The 20,730-nt window shown below is 46.3% G+C and overlaps 1 long non-coding RNA gene across 2 annotated transcripts in view; it reads left to right on the top strand.

The window, feature by feature from the left end:
* The window catches only part of LOC123846064 (uncharacterized), a 77,862-nt gene that overhangs the window by 43,767 nt on the left and 13,365 nt on the right, over positions 1-20,730 (top strand). Inside the window, exons 2-3 of one of the 2 annotated variants that reach the window (XR_006791169.2) lie at positions 6,104-6,225; positions 9,483-9,737. This is a non-coding gene — a long non-coding RNA (uncharacterized LOC123846064). Of the gene's footprint in view, positions 1-6,103; positions 6,226-9,482; positions 9,738-20,730 lie in introns of those variants that run through there. The other variant, XR_010412247.1, reaches the window with a different exon arrangement.

The raw sequence follows: 20,730 nt of genomic DNA, 5'->3' as shown, positions 1-20,730 counted from the left end.
CTCCAGATAAAAATGTCTTTAAAGATTCAAAGGCTTTTCACTTTATATAAGAATGTGTCAGTTTGGGGAACTTTATTCTTTGTGACCAATGTTGCTTTAGCTTCTCAATGATATAAATAAAACTTCTTCCAGTTCTTAAAGTTATTCTAATTTTATCAGTAAGCTTTTGTGGGTTTTTTGACCCTCCGAGCCGCACCCCTAGCAATCCTGCTTTCATATAGGTTTGTGTTAGGGCTCCTGCGGAAGCTTTTGTTTGAAGAGAGAGTTGCGTAGCAACAAAACTTTGGACTAGATTGCTACTGAGGTCCCTTCCAGCTCTACGATTGCAAAATTCTACTGAATAATCCCTGTTCTTATTACTTACCTGGACATCCTAGACCACTTTACTGGCCTGAACATTCGAATGGGACCTGCCCCCACAGGTTTTCTTGCCTCACTCTGAATCACTGCTTTGAGAGAAATGCATCTCCGGTTTCAGACATACCTCTGTGAGCCAACCTGAAGCATTCCTGCTTCCCTTCCTGCTCCTGAGGTAGGAAACAGAAGCTTCCTTTATCTTTAGCCCGTTCCCACGGTCAAGGAAGGAAGGAGTCCTTGGAGGTGCTGGAGCTTCATGGATCTCTGACCTTAGTGGTCTAAATACTTTCCAATATTTCGTCAAAGAGCCCCTGTTTCATAACAGTCTGGCTGGGTTAAACATTGGGCTGGGTTAAAGTCCAACGAAGGATCTAGCAGGAGCTTCCACACCCTCTCTGAGCTGATATCTTGTGCCCTCTTGAGCAGCTTGAGCAGCTCCCACATGATTCATGTCCTTCCTTCCCCTCCAAAGCCCCGCTCAAAAGTAGTTCAAAATAGCCATTATCTTTCTCCACATAGCTAAAGCCAGATTTAGCTAACATGGATTAGCCAAATATATAAGATGCCTGCCTGACCTTTGAAGCCAGTTCCAATATAGCCGCAAAATCAGGAAACTGTAACAACAAAAAAAAAAGGCGCTATTCCAGGGACTTCAGAAATCAATGGGACATTCAGAATGTGATCGCAGCAGTTTCAAATGCATGGAGTAAGAAAACATCCCCGTGGCCATATTCACCTTCAATTTTGTGATGAGATAACTGTTGGTAGGTTAAATTTAAAATCGTTTCATTGCTATGAATTATTCTTTACAGCACGCTATGCCAATACATAATATAATATAAATCAAAAATTGGAATGCATTTTAAAAAATCATTTGGAGGCGTGCCTGGGTGGCTCAGTCTGTTAAACGTCTGCCTTCGGCTCAGGTCATGATCCCGGTGTCCTGGGATCAAGCCCGGTATCGGGCTCCTTGATCAGCGGGAAGCCTCCTTCTCCCTCTCCCTCTGCCTGCAACTCCCCCTTCTTGTGCTCTCTCTCTGTCAAATAAATAAATAAAATCTTTTAAAAAAATAAAAAATCATTTGGAGAGAAACTGTGAAACTCTCCCTTTCCCCCAAACTGTATTGACTTCAAATTTACCTGAGTTCCAGAAAAATGCACCTGCTATTTTTTTTTTCCCCAGAAACACAGAAATCTAGCTCATTGAAACACTAAAATCATGTCTTATTTTTCTGGAACCCCACCAGTCTGCCTGACCAGACCCTAGAAAGGCAGTCCAGTTTTTTCCAACTCTGCATTCAGGGGAAAAAAGCACATTTGCGGAGGTTAGGGCTTGGAATTAGGCAGATGCTTCGTACCCTTAACTACCCACTCCCATTACACAGCTTCTCCTGACACCTGCCCTTGAACAGGTCTCTGGCTACCCTGACCTTCAAGGCCCATACATGCACAGTACACACCTACAGGCCTATGGAACAATGACCCATCCGCAATCATTGACATTGCCTCAAGAGTAAGAGAAAGCCCACCCCCAAGCCTCCTGTGGACCTGCTGCCTGTTGGGGTCCCCAATTCCTGCTGCAATCAAGCCTTCCGAGTGCGTGTTATTGGAAGGTACCCTGGCCAAGCTGCCCAGGCTTGCCTTAGCAAAGCAGTCCATATTCCCCCAGCTCTGCTTTAAGCAGGAATGTGCACATTGTGTAGGTTAAGGCTTAGAATTAGGTAATGCTAGATATCCCCAACAGCCCCCTCTATGAACCAGCCTTGCCTGACATTGCGCTTTTCCCCATCGCTCACTACTCTGACTTATGCCGCCAGAGCATCTGTGGTCCCCACGCATCAGTAGGCCTTTAGCTATGGAAGCCTATGGAGCTCAGGCCAGATGCAAACAACCTGAATAGCCTCTAGGATGGAGGGAGGCCACCACTCGAAAATGGTTTTGAGGTGGTAGCTTTAAACTGGCAAAGGTCAGTCCCCTTGTAGACTCACTCTCTGCCGGAGTCCTGGGCATCTGCAGCAATCACAGATCCCAGGTGGCCCGTTTGGACTCGCTGCCTGATGCGCTGCCTGCTGAGAGGGTATAGACTAAGCGTGTGCAGGTGTACAGGGATCTGGAACAGGGCAAGTGTCCTCAGAGGCCTGATCATGAGAGTGGACCCTTGTGGTTACAAGGCATCTGCCAAATTCCAAGCCCTAACCTATAGAGATGTGCTTATTCCCCCTGAAAGCAGAGCTGGAGGAATTGGACTGTCTTGCTTAGGATGGATGCTGTGAGCTGGCTGGAATATCCTCCACTAACAGATACTTGGGAGCCTTGATTGCTGCAGGAGCCCGAACACCAGCGGAAAGTAAGTCCAGGTAAAGACAATTGCCCATTCCAGTGGCCACCTCGGAGCAATTTTTGGTGTTGGGCTACCTCCACCTTTGCGCCTACAAAGGTGGTTGCAGATGGGTGCTAGCTACACATGCCTGGAGAGCTTCGCCCACCCAAAGGCGGCTGATGGAACGCATATGATGTGTGCACAGTATGTGCAGGTCAGGCGTGCCGGGGACCAGGCACAGGGCAAGTGTTGGGAAGGGTCAGATGATAGCAGCCAGCTCTAGGAGGCACAGCACATCAGCCCAATTCAAGATCTACCTTCCATTATGGAAGATTCACCCCAAGGCAGAGCTGGGGAGTTCAGGCTCCTTGACAGGGTGGGTCCAGGTGGCCGGCAGGACAGGGTGTCCTGTATTAGATGTCTGGGAGTCTTTGTTTCTAGTGAAGCCCAGCACCCTACTAGGCAGCAGGTCCACCTGGGGACTGAGTGTTGCCCATTTGCAGCTGCTACCTCAGAGCAATTATCAGAGGGCTCCCCCCACATCGCCGGAGGCTATACTGCTGCTGGCTATGCTGGTAGCTGGGGCCTGGCCGGACTTCCACGGGCTTGAAGGCCAGGCCTGCTCAAGTCTCGCGTAGGGGTATGTACCGCGCATGTGCAGGCAGCACAGCTCGGGGTGGAGGAGCCCCTGACCCGGGTTAGCCTCTGGAGAGGACTGGCTGCTGGAGCAGGCTCTTGGGATTACAAGGTAGCTGCCGAATTCCAAGCCCTAACCTACACAATTGCACACAGTCCCACTGAAGGCGGAGCTGGACTATCTGAATGGCCTTGCCAGGGCTGGATCATGCAGGCTGGTTAGGGTATCTATCATCCAAGAAGAGACACCTGGGAGCCTAGATGACTGTAGAAGCCTGGGACCCCAGCAGATAGTAAATCCACTTGGGGACCGATGGTTGCTCTTTTTAGGAGCTGACTCAGACCAGTTTTCAGGAGGGTGGGTTCCCTCTATCTTTGAGGCTATGCAGATGGTTGACGAGGGGTCCTAGCTCCACAGGCTCCGTAAGCCCCCGCTGCCCAAAGGCGGCTGATGGCATTCAGACTGTATACATGCGGGTGGCACAGCTGGCGGTACCAGAGACCTGAACAGGGCAAGTGGGGGAGGAGCTGGGTCACAAGCTTGCTGCTAGGGTGAGGACCGGGCATGCACCAGCAGCAAAGGTCAGTGTCATCAGACATCTGGAGCAGAGCAATGTGGGGCGAGGCCGGGTCACAGGAGGGGGCTGTTTGGGATACCTGGCATCTACAAATGCACACATTTCTGCTGAAGGCAGAGTTGGAAAAATGGACGGGGCAGGCTGGCTGACTGGGGCACTCTCCAATAAGGGACACCTGGGAGCCTTAATTACTGGGGAAGCCTGACCCCATTACTGCCATTCAGCTTGTGGGGTTCATGCTGGACTTCCAGAGGCCTGGACTGTGCACAGCAGCCCACGGGCAGCTTCCAGGGTGAAGACTGGGCATGTGTGGGTTGCACAGGTCAAGGTAGCTAGCTACCTGCACCAGGGCAATGTCAGGTCACAGGAGGGATGTACTGGGGGTGTAAGGTGTCAGCCTAAAGTGCAAAGCCCATATACCCATTGTGAACCTTTCTCTCAAAGGCAGAGCTAGAGGTTTGGTGGGGTTTTTTTTAAGATTTTTTTTTAAGATTTTACTTATTTATGGGGCACCTGGGTGGCTCACTCATTAAGCGTCTGCCTTCAGCTTGGGTCAAGATCCCAGGGTCCTGGGATGGAAGCCCCCATCGGGCTCCCTGCTCTGCGGGAGGCCTGTTTCTCCGTCTCCCACTCCCCCTGTTTGTGTTCCTTCTCTCGCTGTGTCTCTCTCTGTCAAATAAATAAACTCTTTTTAAAGATTTTATTTATTTGGGAGAGAGTGAGTGGTGGGGGGGGGAGAGAAAGAGCGCATGAGCAGGGGAGAGGGGCAAAGGGAGAGGGAGAAGCAGACTTCCCTGCTGAGAAGGGAGCCCGGATGTGGGGCTGATCCCAGAAACCTGGGATCATGACCAGAGCCAAAGGCAGACACTCAATTGACTGAGCCACCCAGGCGTCCCCAGAGCTAGAGGTGTTTTAACTGCCTTGCAGAAGGGGCCTGGCTGGCATTACAGGCTTTCCTCTGTTTGGAGACACGAAGGGGTGCTGGTTCCTAGAGAAGGTGTGACACCATCAGGCAGTAAGTTCACATGTGCAACTCTTGCCACTTGTGGCTTTCAGCTCAGAGTGCTTTTTGGAAGGTGGGCTCCCTCCACAATGATAGCTATGCAAGTGGTTGGGGCCTGGCTGGAGTATCATAAACTTGAAAGGCTGGGTCTGCCCAAGGTTGACATATGGGATGGGTACTGCTCATGTGTGGGCTGCACAGGTTAGGGTAGCCCAGGACCTGGAAGAGGGCAAGTGTCAGGAGAGGCTGGGTCACAGAGAGGGCTATTGGGTGCACCTGGCATCTGTTAATACCAAGGCTGAAGCTACACAAAGATGCATATTCCTCCTGATTGCAGAGCTGAAAGAATCTGCACTGCTTTGCCAGGGCGGGCCTGGGTGGGTATCTAGATGTATCCATCAAATAAGAGACACCTGGGAGCCCTGATTGCTGGAGAAGCCTGGGACCCCATCAGGCGGCCAGTCCAGATGGGGACTGACTGCCATCCATTTGCAGTGGCCACCCCAGAGTGATTTTCAGAAGATGGGTTCCCTCCGCCCTGGCGGCTCTGCACATGGTCGGGGCCTGGCCAGACTTCCACAGGTTTGGAGGGCCCGCTGGGTCTTCAGATGTGAACCGTGAATGCACAGGCGGGTCAGGTCAGGGTAGCTGAGGATCTCATCCGGGCAAGTGTCGGGAGAGGCCAGGTCACTGGGGAGGGCGCTGGGGATTACAGGGCATCGGCATAATTCCAAGACCTAACCTACCCAATGCACATATTCCATCAGAAGGCCTAACTGGAATCCTCTGCGCTGTCTTGCAGGGCTGGGTTGTGTGGGCTGGCTAGGGTAGCCTCCGGCAAGAAGCACCTGCGACCTGTGATTGCGGCAGAAACCTGGAACCCCAGGAAACGGCGAGTACTCATGGCCACTGGCTGTGGCCAGTTAAAAGCAGCCACCTTAGAAAAATTTTCAGGGGGAAGGCCCGGAGGCCAATCAGGTGCTTGGGATCCAGCTGGAGTTCCCCAGGCCTGGAGCGCCCCCTGCAGGCCAAAGCCAGCTGATCCAGGGCAGGCTGCACATGCGCGAATCGCGCAGGTCAGGGTAGCCAGGCACCTGGAGGAGGGCACTATCAGGATAGGCCAGGTAACAGGGGGCGGCAGTTGGGAGTACCTGGTGTTTGCCTAATTCCTAGACTTAACCTACACAAATGTGTATGTTCCCCCTGAAGGCGGAGCTGGAGGAACTTGGACTGACTTGCCAGGGTTGGATTGTGCAGCCTGGCAGGGGTATCCTGAAGTAAGAAACACCTGGGAGCTGAATTGTTGCAGAAGCCCTGGACCCCAGCAGACGGTAAGTGCACTTGAGGACTGACTGTCATCCATTTGACGTTCCCCTTAGACACGTGTCCATCTCGAGGCTATGCAGGTGGTTCAAGACGGGCCCTATCTTTATAGGTCTGAGGGCTGCAGTGCCCAGGTGTGACTGACCAAGTACGAATGGCACATACATGGGATGGCCCCCCTCAGGGTTGCCAAGGACCTGAAACAAGGCAAGTGTTGGGTGAGGCTGCGTCACAAGACCGATTTTTGGAAGTACCTGACATCTGCCAAATTCCAAACCATAGCCTGCATAAAGGTGCTGATCCTGCTGAGGGCAGAGCTGCAGGAATCTGGACTGCTTGCTGGAGTGGGGCAGGCTCCACTGCCAGAGGCAATGAGAGACACCGGGGGGGCCCTGAGTACTGGAGAAGCCCGGGACCCCACCAGGCAGCCAGTCCTAATGGTCTGTCGTCACATTAATGCTGCTTGCTGCCTCAGAATGATTATCTGGGGGTTGGGCTCTCTTCACCCTGCAGGCTCGCAGGTGGTTGGGGAACAGCCTGTCCACAGGCCTGGAGGGCACCATCTGCCGAGGACCAGCTGACAGGGTGCTCGGATGGCCCGTGCTCAGGCCCGCAGGGCAGCGTAGCCGGGAACGGAATCAGGGCAAGCTTCAGGAGAGTCTGAGTCAAACAGCAGGCTATTAGGGATATGTGGTATCTGCATAATTTCAAGGCTTACCCAACACAAATGTGCATATTCCCGCTGAAAGCAAAGCTGGCTGGTGGGGTACCCTCCAATAAGAGACACCTGGGAGCCTTGATTGCTGCTGAAATCTGAAATACCAACACACAGTAAGTCTACGGGGGGACTGACTGTTGTCCATTTTAGCAGCTGTCTGGGGTAATGGGCTCCTTTTACATTTGAGGCTATGCAGGTGATAGGGAATGGGCCCTAGCTCCGTAGGGGCAGATAGCCCCGTTCACCCAAGGGTGGCTTTTGGAGTATGTACTGTGCCCGTTTGGGCCGTGCAGGTCAGGGTAGCCAGGAGTTTGCACTTAGGGACAGGGCGAGTGTATGGAGAGGCCGAATCACAGGTTGGGGCTAGTAAGGGTACCTGGCATATGCCTAATTCCAAGGCTTAACCTACATAAAGATGGATGTTTCTCCAGAGGCCAATTTGGAGAAATCTGGACTGCCTGGCTAGCGTGAGTCCAGGTGGGATGACAGGAGTACCCTCTGATAAGAGACACCTGGGGGCTTTGACTGCTGAAGACCAGGCCCTTGTTAGAAAGGTCCCCCAGCCAGTCTAAATGGGGATTGACCGTCACCAGCTTCAGCAGGAACCTCAGAAAGATTTTCAAGTGATGGGCTCTCTCCACAGTGGAAGCTAGTGGTAGTTCAGGACTGCTCTGTGTTCCAAGGGCTTGTAGACGGGGTCTGCCTGAGGCCGGCTTGCAAGGTGTGTCCTACACATGTGTGGGACTCCCAGATCAGGGTAGCTGAGGATCCAAAACAGAGTAAGCATCTAGAGAAGTTGGGTCACTGGAGCAGTTTCCTGGAGTTACAAGGCCTCTGCCTTATTCCAAGCCCTAATTTATACAAATGAGCATATTCTCACTGACGGGCAGAGCTGGAGGAAGATGGAGGGGATGGGCTGGCTAACCCGGGTACCTTCCAATAAGAGACATCTGGGAGACTTGACTGTTGCTAAAGTCCAAAAGAGGAGCACACATGGGGACTGACTACTGTCACTTTATTTTTACTTTTTTATTTAAATTCAATTAGCCAACATATAGTACATCAGTTTTTGGTGTAGTGTTCAATGATTCATTGGTTGTGTATAACACACAGTGCTTATCACATCACATCCCCTCCTTATTGCCCCACTTTAAAGCTGCTGCCTAGAAAGATTTTTGACGGGGGGGGGGGGGTGTGATGATGGGTTCCCTCCACCCAGAGGCCATTCATGTGGTTGTGGTTGGGTTCCAGCTGGAGTTCCACAGGCCTGGAGTGCCCCCTGCAGGGCTGACAGGGTGCCATGCGTGCATGTGCAGGCTATGCAGGTCAGGGTAGCCAGGGACCTGGGAACGGGCAGTGCCAGGCAAGGCCGAGCCACAGGAGGGGGGCTGTTAACGATAGAAAGCGATGGCCTAATGCACAAGGCCTACCTACTCGTTGTGGTTATCTCTCTGAAGGCAGAGCTGGAGGTTTTCCAACTGCTTTCCCAGGAAGGGCTGGGCCAGCAGGACGGGATATCCTCCATTAGATACCTGGGGGAGTCCCAGTTCCTAGAGATGCTGGGAACCCTCAACCAGTAAGTTCACATGGGGACTGATTATTGCCCATTTGCAGCTTTCAGCTCAGAGCAGTTTTTGGAAGGTGGGCTCCCTCCATGCTGGTGGCTTGTGCCCAGCCAGAATTTCCCAAGCTTGGTGGACTGGATCTGCCCAAGGCTGGCTTAGGGGGTGTGAACTGGGCGTGTGCAGGCTGCACAGGTCAGGGTAGCTGGGGACCGGGATCAGGGCAAGTGACCTGTAAGGCTGTCATAAGAGAGGGCTATTGAAAGTACCTGGCATCTGCCTAATTCCAAACCTTAAGCTATACAAATGGATATTCCCCATGAAGATAGAACTGAAAAAATCTGACTGCCTTGCCAGGTCAGAGCAGGCTGAGATGGCCGGGGTACCGTCCAGTAAGTGACGGCTCAAAGCTGTGGTTGCTGGAGAAGCCCAGGATCCGGTTAGGCAACCAGTCCAAGTGGGGACAGTCTTTCATCAGTTTAAAGTTGCCTCAGGGAGCGCCTGGGTGGCTCGGTCAGTTGACCATCTGCCTTCGGCTTAGGTCGTGACCCCAGAGTCCTGGGATGGAGCCCCACATCGGGCTCCCTGCTCAGCCGGGAGCCTGCTTCTCACTCTCCCTCTGCCTGCCGCTCTCCCTGCTTGTGCTCGTCTCTCTGTCAAATAAGTATATAAAATCTAAAAATAATAATAAAAAAAATAAACCTGCCTCAGAAAGATTTTCTGGGGCTGGACTCCTTCCACCCTGAGACCCTTGAGGTGGTTGAATTCAGGCCAGAGTTCCTCAGGCCTGGAGTGTCCCCAGCAGCCCAAGCCAGATGACAGAGCAAGTACTTCACACGTGCGGGCTGTGCAGGTCGGTGTAGCCACGGACCTGGAACAGGCAAAGTTGGGTGAGCCTGGGTCATAGGAGGAGCCTTTTGCGCATACCTGGCATGTTCCTAATTCCAAGCCCTAACTGACACATGATCCATATTCCCCCTTGAAGACAGAGCTGGAGGAATCTGGAATGCCTTACCAGGGTTGGATCAGACAGGCTGGCTGAGGCAGCTTCCAGTAAGAGACACATGGGAGCCTTGATGGCTGCGGAAAGCTAGGACCCCAGGAAACAGTAAGTACACATGGGGAATGTCACCCATTTGGCTGCCTCAGAACAAATTTTGGGAGGTAGGCTCCTTCTACCCTTGAGGCAATGCAGGGAGTTGGGGATGAGCCCTAGCTCCGCAGGCCTGGGGACCTGGCTAGCCAAGGGTGGCTGACCGGGTGCAGGCTGCTCATGCCAGGAGGCACAGGTCAGAGGAGCCAGGGACCTGGAGCAGGGCAATGTCAGCAAGGCTGGGTCACAGGAACAGGCTACTGGAGGTACCTAATTCCAAACTTCAACCTACACAAATGCACATATTCCCCAATGAAGGCTGTTTTGTTTTGGGAGGCAAATAATGCTCAGAGACTAATTTTGTCTTTGTCAACAATGTATTTAACAACGGTTCCCCATGTGAATTGCACGAGCCAGTAGCATATGAGAGAATGTCTTTTCATCAGATAATACAGAAATCACAGACTCCAAACCAGTGTTAGATTAATCACATGACTGTTCCAGGCAAGGAGTCCAAATACAGCTGAGGTGTATTTTTATAGGAGTTGGTACTCAGGAGAGACCGCTTAGCCAACCCAGAGCTGAAGTCCGGCTGCCGGTGCAAAAGGGAAAGTCTCATGTTGCTAGAGCACGATGTTAGGGAATGAGGACCACCACCGTGTTGATGGATAATGGGATTTTTGCTGGGGTACTAATATGGCTTTTGCCACCACCTGTGAAAGAGTCATATTTACAGAGGTAGGAGCTAATTGCCTCCAAGGTCTTCAGGAGTTCTTTTAGATCAGCCAAGTGTAGCCTTGCCTAGACCAAGCACTCTCCTAGTCCTCATGGACTCTCGGTATTTATAGTCTAATGTCCCCTTACCATAGCTGCTGCTTCATATGCTTTTAATGTAAGGCTCCAGGGGGCCCATCAGCAGCTGAGCTACTCAGTTCTTATGGGTGAGAACCAATGAGCTGATGACATCTGACACAACTTCACCCAAAAGCAACACTCAAAGCAACTTCATTTGTAAGAACAACTTTATTTTTGTCTTTGTTGTAAACAAGTGGATTTGAAATCCTGTCAAACCAATACACCACAGTCTACCCCATGATTTCGGATCACTCACACACTAAGGGTCTAATGTCCTGTAGAAATCTAAATTCACAAAAATATCAATCTACCCTGTGATTCTGCATCACTTAAAATGTTAATCACAAAGAGTCCTATTCAGAGAGCATTTTTCCTCTGACAAACATTCTCTTACACTGTAGTTGAATGGCCAGTTTAAACAACTATGTTCCTAATATGATCAATATAAGCATAACAAAGAACTCTTTAACATGGTACCATATTTAATCTCCAAACAACCAAAAGTTAAGCTTCTTGAACCACTTAGTTTAACGTCCTTGACAAATATGTTTCCAAGTGAAGATCATCTTTACAGAGCTCCAGAGGGTGCAAACTTGCACCGTACTGTCAAGCAGGTGTTCAATTGCCATAGCATCAGCATTCAAGGCTGCCATTATGTTAGGGAATGCATGTGTTCGTTCCCTTTTTAATTCCTGCAAAGTTGTGTTGATTGTTATTAATCTTCCAAATGTGCCTTGACTTAGGCTTTCTAATGTACAATTTATATTTATTAGATCAGTTTGAGGAGGTTCAATGTGAAATATTTTTCTGGCTATTTTAATAGCTCTTGATCTTTTCTTGACCTCGAATAACATCTTTTCCCCTCTATTGACACATCCATTACCTGCTGTATTTTTACACATCACATCATGTTGTGTTCCTTATTTTCCCTTTGACTCCATTAGGTTAGGGTGAGGTGTGGCTCAGAGCATGCTATCCTGGTTCAAGTTCCCACATAATATATGACCGGTTGGGGAGGCATCAAAGCCATAGTCCTAGGTACTTGTCTGCTACTTGCACCATCAAGTATATCCAGAAGACCAGCAGTAATAAAGGTATTTTTGTTCCATTCCGGCAATATATCCTTAGGAACACATTTTCCTTCCTTCATAAGGGGCCTTTCTGTAGCCAGTGGGCTCCACTCTCCCTTTTGATATTGGGAAACTGCATATGTGGGTAACCCAATGTCCTATTTCCTCCTTTAAATGCCAATATTCTAATTTCACCGTTGCCCAAGGAATGAGAGCCATTAGGATGTGTGATGCCTACTTTCCTTCTGGTTGGGTGGTTATCTCAGGCGACAAGTACTACCTTGAGAGTATAGCTGTCCTAAGCCTACCCCATGTGTCAACCATTCCTAACGGTAACATTGACAATCAATAGAGAAACGTGTTTCACGTTGTTTTTTAGTATTATTTTTAGTGTGTTCTCCAGCTGCTTTATGCCAAACTTCCATTGCTCTGTGTACTTTTGTGTGAAACTTCGTTATGTTTTGTAATATATTGTGGTTATTTCCATCTGGGTACCCAGTGATGACAAAGCTACCATTGCATGTGTGTTAAATTGAGATTGTTTGGTTTCAAAAATTGAAAATTTAATATGATTTGAGGAATTTGGGATTGAGAAGAAAATGGCTTGCCACTGTTGTTCCAGTTAAACCTACCAGTCCAACAAGGAACTATAAGGGTTTCCTTCCTTTTAGTGAATCTGTCTTTGGCATACTTTGTAAATTGAGCATAAATGAGGATGGATAAAACTGAACACAATTAGGGTTTCTGTATCTGGCTAGAAAGTCCTACATGTTAAATTTCAAAGTGTGGGCTCTCTTGTAGGGTATGACTTGGAGTGATTTTTATCAACATAGATTGCCATATTGTTAGGGTAGAAATCTGCAGTGTGAGAAAGAAGCCTGATATATACCACAAAGGATAATGATATGTGATATATGCCTCGTTTCCTACGTGTCCTCTACATAACATACAAGGTGTCCCTATCTTTTAAAGTCTGGACATAATATCTGTGGATCTATTGCTCACATTGTTCATTCATACCTATTTTCTAATAGGTGAATATGGACTAAACAGTGTAAATTGGGAGTGTAGTAAATGATCAGTTTTTTGGCCTATTTCTATTTAAAGATATAATTGTCCATTCTGCGTATTCAGCAGCTGTTTTTTTGTTTGTTTTTTACAATAAAATGCTAGCACACAAATCAGGAACTAAATCTGGGTTATTTTCAGAGTCTCTGTCATGTGTCCAATGCTGCACTCAATTCAGTAAAAGTACAAAATTCAGCACCTAGTTGCATTGGTTTTAGTTTTTTACTTTGTTTTAATATAAAGTTTATTAATGAGACCGATACAAATAGTTATAAATACAAAGACCACTAATCCTATGCCAGCTCTGGGCCTTCACATTTATTCATTTAAGAAGCCTTATAAAATTTAGATCTCATAACAACTTGTTAATGAATTTAAAAATTCTTTTAGGCCCCTATAAGGTAGATATTATTATGTTCCCTTTTTTAAAAAATGAGAAACTGAGGCCCAAGCCAGTAAGGAGCAGAAATGAGATGGGAACCCAAGCAGATCGGCTGCAGAGCCGACCCCCTTACCTAGTACATACATCTGCCTTTTATTTACTTGAATATTTTGACTCTACCAACTGATGTACTTTCTTATATATTTTTAAACTCAACAAACTGCAGTAAGGACCCCAAATTTAAAAGTCTCATGTTCATTTGAATGTTTGAGCCTTCACTTGAGGATCCTGGAACTGCCTTGAGGTGTCCAGGTGCAGCTGGTACCTTTTAGCAGCTCTCGAGCACTAACTGCAGGAAAAGAAAACAAATCCCAGCCTTTGATTAAGGGAGAACCCAACAGGGTCTCAACTAGAAGCACCCAGGATTTTAGACAGAATCCCATACAATTAGTGGAGTACTCTAAAGGAACAGGGTAAGTAGATCTAAGCCTCTCAGGTTTTGCCTCAAACTTTAATTCTTTTTCATGCATTATTTATATTTTATCATAGACAGCTTTAGTTTTGAAATTATATTTCCTAAGCATTGAATGGATATAGATATTCTTTGCATATTAGTGCAACTTTCCAAAAGCTCATTATCAGCTAAGGCAATCTAATTAATGTCAAGAACCAAAAGAGACTTTTAAAAAAAGTTCTAGAGGAACAATCTCTGCAAATTCATATTTTCCCCAATATTACTTGGGTTTTATAGGACCAAATACAAAAACAATATCATTACATTTGGACCATAACACATTTCAGTTTCAGTTTTGTATTTACATTACGTTTAGTTATTTAGTATTTAGATCATTCTAATTCCGGGCGATTTTGCCCTATCTCCAAAGATCATTTTAATTCCGTTACAACAACAACAAAAACTATACTATTCATCAAGTTACATCTTTGAGAAGTTTTGGTTAGTCTACACAAAATGCCATGCCGTGCCTGCATCCTCAGATTCGCATTCTATGGTTACTGCATGGATGCCTTAGCGAGGGAACACAAAATCCTTTCATTCCGGTTATCGTTTATGTGGTCCAGTAAGGGCTGCAAATGTGGGAGACAATTTTGCTAGAATCCACATTTTACTAAAAGGCTAAACAGTCATTGGTCTTTTATGGAGAGGCCACGGCTTAAGTCCAAGGCTTAATTTCCTTTTATCCATTTCCTTCAATGTATTATATATTCTTATTTTTGGTTTTCAACACTGTTGTGCTAGATGTGTTTTTCTTTGTATCCATCCTGCTTGTATTGACAGTTTGTTATTAATAGCTATATTCTGGAATATTCTCAGCTGTGTTTTAGAAATTATTTCTTTGGTCCCTTCCTTTCCTTCTTTTTCTTAAGGGATGTCGAGTACATGTGTTAGATTGTTTGATGTTGTTCCATAGGTCTTGGTAGTTCTCTTCTGGTTTCGTTTTTGCTTTGGTTGCTTTTTGATTTTTAACCACAGTGTTTTTCTTCTTGTTTGTGTTTCTAATTTCCATTCGTATATTTTCAGTTTCACTGAATCGTTCCTCTTTTGTTCCCAGTCTGCCTATTGAAGGAGTTCATCTTCGATACCATGTTTTTCACTTCTAATATTTCCATTTGGCTTTTAAAAAATCACTTCCATGTCTCTGTTAAGATTACCCATTTGTTTGTGCATGTTGTCCACCTTTTCACTGGATTCTTTAAGATATTAATTATAGTTACTTTAAATTGTCTGATAGTTTCGCCATCTGGGCCATCCTTTGATCTTTTTGTGTTGTCTATTCTGTCTGTTGATAATGGGCTTGGGGGAGTTGCTTTTTGTGTGTCACACAGAATTTTTATTCAATGCCTATTACGTGTGTGAAAGAATAGTAGATACCAAGGTAAATGTTACTTATACCTGGAAATAGGTACACCTTTTTCTGCCAGGCCATTAATGTGAGGAGTTGAGCCAATCTAGTCAATAGTTGAACTAGCTTTGGTAATTCTCCTCTATCAAACAGATCCTGTTACTCAGCATGAGATGTGAGTGGGGCAGAGGGTTCTCTTGGTTCTCCTTTTCGAGCAACAGGGGGAGGCAAGTGCTATGTACCTGAGTCTCTAACGTGGAACTTTCTCAGCATTCCTACTCTGAGCCTGTGGTGGGCAACTTGGGCCTCTGCCTTAGTTCAGGTCTAGAACGGCAGTGTCCTAGGCACAAGCTACATGTGGCTATTTAAAATGAAATTGTAATTAATTATAATTACAAGTAATTGGAATTTAATTACAATTAAGGCTGATTCATAGAACATGCAGCCTGTGGCTCCTGTATTGGACAGCACAATTATAAAACACTTCTGTCATCACAGAAGATTCCACAGCACAGGTCTAGAAGGGCAGGTGGCTGAACTTGGCCTTGTGTCAGTGGAGAGTTTGGGGTGTAAGTGAGGTTGTCATTCCTCTTCTGGCAGCAGCAGACCTCTTCTACACATCAGTGTGGGTCTTGGGCAAAAGCAGGTCCCAGAGCACCTCCCCTTGGAGTCTCTGCAGGGTGCAGGGTGTGGGCAAGCTTCTGTTCTTCCCCAGAGGCAGAGCCCTTCACCTGGGACCAGCGTGTGCACGGGGTTCCTGCCTCACTCCCAGCAGGTGATGGCTTTTGCCTCCTGATGGAGATAAGATACAAGACACGGCAGAGACTGAAGGCATTTGTTTCCTGTGTCAGGAGGGTCTGTGGCCCTGTGCTTGTTCCCTGGCGGTGGCCAGTCACTGCCTCGTGGTCACTCAGGGACCAGAACACAGACGAGTGCCTTCTGGTGGGCCTGTTCCACCCCAAAACCTCGTCAGGCCCCATAGCCTGCGTCGTGACGGGGCTCTCCAGTCCTCCCCGCCTGCCCCTCATCTTTCTCACCAGCACCCATTTGTGAAAGAAGATTGAGCTCAAATTTACCTGTGCAAATAGACTGGTTTCTTTTTCAGCATTTTTGAGGTTTGAAGGGGGCAGGTTTATGCTACTAGCTCGCTGCCATCTGTGGAGTGTGTTGATTCAGAGATGTAATTTATATTGATGATATGATTTCCTCTGACTTCTGCCTGTGCCTTGATGGTTGTGTTTCGCCCTCAATTATAATCAAATCATGGGGGTTGTCTTGATTGCTGTCAGATCACTTATAAATAGAGCTAGAAACATTTAAATTAACTGGTAGGTAAGCTTAAAGTACTAGTCTAAATATAGAAAAGGACGTTTTTAAAGGAAGTAGTTAATATTTTTCTTCCTAAGTTTGCCTTTGGTGGTGCATTATTGTGTCTTGAGACCGAATTTTTCAGAAATATCCCATAGGTAAATGAAGCAACCGCCATTTTTAGAGCTGAGGCTTACAGCACCTGGTTGCATTGGTATATATGCTGGGTTATAATACCAAGAGCCAGTTAGTATTCGGGCCAATTTTCATCCTCCAAGTCAGTGTCTAATAGAGTTGTTGCTCAGGATTCTTGTTGATTCCTATGTAGATTAAAATGGAGGTGTCCACTGCTTCATCAGCTTCTCTAAATATTTAGTGTCTCTACTGATGGAAGCTTTCCTAGTGAGTAGATGGTGCTGACAGTGAAAGATGGGGTGGAGAGGCTGGATTTGGTGATGCTGGTGATGTCGATGAGTCCTCCGTTGCGGTGAGGTGACCAGGATAGTGATCCCTGGATAAGGCAGAGGATGTCAGAGACAGTTGTACGGGACCAGAAGGTGGCATTCCAACTCAGAACGCTGGCACAACCGCTGCTGCTGGAGCTGGCGGAAGAGGATCCATAGCTGCAATGAGTATGGTCTCCAACAGCGAGCAACAGGTAACAGAGTGCAGCCAGCGGGCAGCATGCGGCACTGACCCGCTGAGTCATCTTGACAGGGTTAAAGATGCACAGTGGATTCCTGCCTGCAAGATAAGGCTAGTATCCTAGACATTTTTAATTCTTTCTTGTTGTTCTTGCCACTCAAGGATATCTATCATTATTATGTCCATTTTTGCCAACATTTCCCCAAGCACAGTCACCCTGCATCATGCTAGGCTAAATATTAGGCATCTAGTGTTAATACAATAAAGATGCTGTTCTTCATGCCTGACATTTTTATAGAGGCATCATATTATCGTCTTTAATTTGAGGTAATATGTTTTTTTCTTCAGTCAGCTAGTAGGTTTTATTGGTGGCAGGTGCTCTAATTTCCCCAGGACTATATATATACCATTATGGCTTCTCTTCATGAATATTTTTCCTTCTAATTGAGATTCTGGGGTATTGTTAGTACCCTTATCTGTGTGGGTGCTTGCAATATTAATTCAATGGGCATTGTTCCATTCTTTCTATATTTATGGTTTAGAGATCTTGCCACCTCCCAGATTGCTTTAGTCCAAGCTTTTATATCAGGATTAGTAAGTTCCTGCTTGAGTAAGCCATTACCCCTTTCATTTGACCCAGATGTGGTTGGCTTGTAGGTTTAAGTGGAGGTTCCACATTATGCTTTGTTCCTTAGCCCATGCTTGTATTTGCTTTCCTTTGAAGTGGGTGCCCTGATCTGAGTCTATGATGGTTGGGATACCATAGCAAGCAATCCAGATTTCTAATGCTCTGATGGTGGATTTTTGATAATTTTTCCTGCAAAGGTACAGTAATCCTATGCCTGACCATGTGTCTATAATGGCGCATGAATATAGTTGATTCTCTGATCTAGGCAAGGGTTCTTTTTTTTTTAAGATTTTATTTATTTGTCAGAGAAAGAGAGAGAACACAAGCGTGGGGAGCAACAGGCAGAGGGAGAGGGAGAAGCAGGCTTCCCGTTGAGCAAGGAGCCTGATGCGGGGCTCCATCCCAGGACACTGGGATCATGACCTGAGCAGAGACAGATGCTTAACCGACTGAGCCACCCAGGTGCCTCTAGGCAAGGGTTCTATATAATCATTTGTATAATTTGGAAAGATCTGTCAGCTTTGACCTTACATGGAGTATTCGTTAGTGACCTCCAACCTTTAAACTTTCAACAATTCCCATACTTCTTAATTTGAAATGGGAGGTATTTGGTATGTGTATATGTATTTCTTGACCATGTTCTAGTGTTTTTTGTGCCAACATGACCTGTTTGATGATATGCACCCATGCCGTGATCCAATCAATTGACATGTCCTTGTGCTCAGGTTTATGTTCCATTGTCCTTCTTGTTTATGTATGGTTGTGTTTCGAATTGGTTTCCTCATTAGTCATGAATCATTGTGGTTTTTGTTAAATTTTAAGAATTTTAGCCTCTTTATTTTTGTAGTGAGTTTGTCTATCTGGTCATTAAGTCTCATGACTCAGAGTTGTCCTTCTGATGTGCAGAGACATGTGTGATGAACATAGAGATATCAGCCAGTGCTATTTTCTGCCATATGTCCTTACTCCATATGTTCATATTTCCTATTTTCCAGTCATTTTCCTGCCACGTTCCTGACCAAAGAGCTATTCCATTAGCTCCTGCCCATGAGTCTGAAGAAAGATATATGTCATTCTGATTTTCCTTAACAGATTGTCCCAATTGCCAATTTTATGGCTATTAACTCAGCATATTGTGCTGATTTTCTCGAGCCTGATTCTGACAGGGTTGGACCATCATTAGTCCTCAAGGCTTCTGCCTGCCAGCATTTTCCAGATGGTGTCATGGAGGCTGATCCATCTATAAACTAGGCATTGTTGAGTGCCATGGACCACGACAGTCCCTGTTGCCCAACTGCTGGAGCTTGGATAGGCTCACCCCTCAGGAATTCTGGCAAGTCCAATATTGGCATATTGGAGATTTTTCTCACTTCATACAGAAGTTGACCTTCAATCCATTTGTCTTGCTTGGAAATATACCATTTCCATGTTAGGACTTTATGGTCAGGAGTAGTTTCTCTCTGTCAGGGGTCTGCTTTACCCACTCCAGTATAGGCTGTTGGAGTTTAAGTATAATTAGTTTATTTTCTGTTAGTGGCTCTGTATTTTGTAGGGCTCGCAGAGTGCCCAGGTGAGCCTTTAATTGGTTCATTTCTGTTTTGGGGCCATAGAAATTTCTTTTTTTCTTTTTCTTTCTTTCTTTCTTTTTTTTTTTTTTTTTTTAAGATTTTATTTATTTATTTAAGAGAGAGAGCGAGCATGAGCAGAGGGGCAGGGGCAGAGGGAGATGGAGAAGCAGACTCCTCACTGAGCAGGGAACCTGATGCGGGACTCGATCCCAGGACCCTGAGATCATGACCTGAGCCAAAGGAAGATGTTCAACCGACTGAGCCACCCAGGTGCCCCGGGCCACAGGAATTTTAGTCCAAAATACAATTGGGTAATATTTGGGGTCCTGTGGTGTTTTAGTCCACAAAGACCATGTTGCAAACCCTTGTGACTGTAGGCATTCTAGTTTATCTCTAGAGTCCTCATTAGCTGGTGCCAGTGAATTACAAGTTCTGACAGCATTTGTGAAATAAGTAAAGGCTGCCTCTTGAGTCTCTGTCCATCTAAACTCCTACTCTTCCTAATTATTTTATAGATGTTTTTTAATATCCTCATATGTGGTATGTGCTGTTTCCAATATCCAAACAATCCTATCAGTTTTGGAGCTGCTGTTTTTGTGGTACGAATGGAATGCAATCTAGCTTGTCTGTGACTGAGTCTGGTATTTTTTGCCTTCAGAAGACCTAGAAATTTTATTTTAGTCCAAATTTTGGACGTTACTTGGGTCAATTGTTATTCTCTGAGTGTAAGGAATTCAATGAACTCTATTGCAGCTCTAGTCTGTTCTTCCAAGTTATCACCATAAACAGTATGTCATCAATACAGGAAATGCTGGTTTGTGAATTTGTTGTTTTCTTGAAAGGCCTGGATGTTTTGTTAGAAAGTTGTGGGCTGTTACTGGGCTGTTGTGATATTCTTGTGGTAACCTAGTAAACTGATATTGTCTGCCTTCCCATATGAGGGCAGTCATGGGTTGGTTCTCCTTATCAATTGGAATAGCAACAATATGTCAGATAAGTCTATCACCATGTAGTAAGTTCCTGATCCAGTGGTGATATTGTTGATGATAGCATCTATACCTGGGAGTGCTCCCTCAGTTGGGGGAGAGTACTTAACTTCCCGTAATCTACTGTAAGTCTGTTTTACCCATCTGACTTTAACAAGGCTAGACCGGATTATTAAATGGAGCAATAGTAATTTGTTCCTTTAGGTGTTCTTGATTTTTTTTTTTAATTTGTATGTGTCTTATTACATCTATTCCAAGAACATTCTCTAAATTGGGACCTATAATGCATTTAGCCTTAATGGGTGGTTGTTGGTTTAGAACCTCCTCCTCAGCAGCTTCCCAGGTGAAATCTGAAACTGGACCTTGTATGCAGAGAGCAGAGAGAGAAGAAAGAGGCAGGCCACTCAGGTTTGTAGGTGACAGTTTTAGTAAGCAACAGAAATGTACATACAGTGCTTGTCTTAGGCAATAGCAAGGTGAAGGGATTCCCCCTGCCTGCCAAATCAAAGTTTATATAGACGCCTTCACTGGGTTCAATCATGTATACTGTGCAGGTCTTCTTGATACCACATCACTATCTCAAGGCTATGTCCTTGGAGAAGCCCGTATGAGCTGGAAAGGCAAGTAGAATATACATTCCAAGGACAGGGATGGGGGTGAAGACCCTCTGAGTGCCTGGGTCCAGTTCATGGGTCTATTGGCAGTCACATCTTTTTTGATGACCTTCCCAAACAGTGGTCTATCATCAATTGTTAGGAATCTATGTAC

Source organism: Mirounga angustirostris, unplaced genomic scaffold (genome assembly GCF_029215605.1).
Source record: "Mirounga angustirostris isolate CCGP_5_RB_7025 unplaced genomic scaffold, mMirAng1.0.hap1 SCAF_6, whole genome shotgun sequence".
Taxonomy (NCBI): domain Eukaryota; kingdom Metazoa; phylum Chordata; class Mammalia; order Carnivora; family Phocidae; genus Mirounga; species Mirounga angustirostris.
This window is presented reverse-complemented; position numbering and strand designations above follow the sequence as displayed.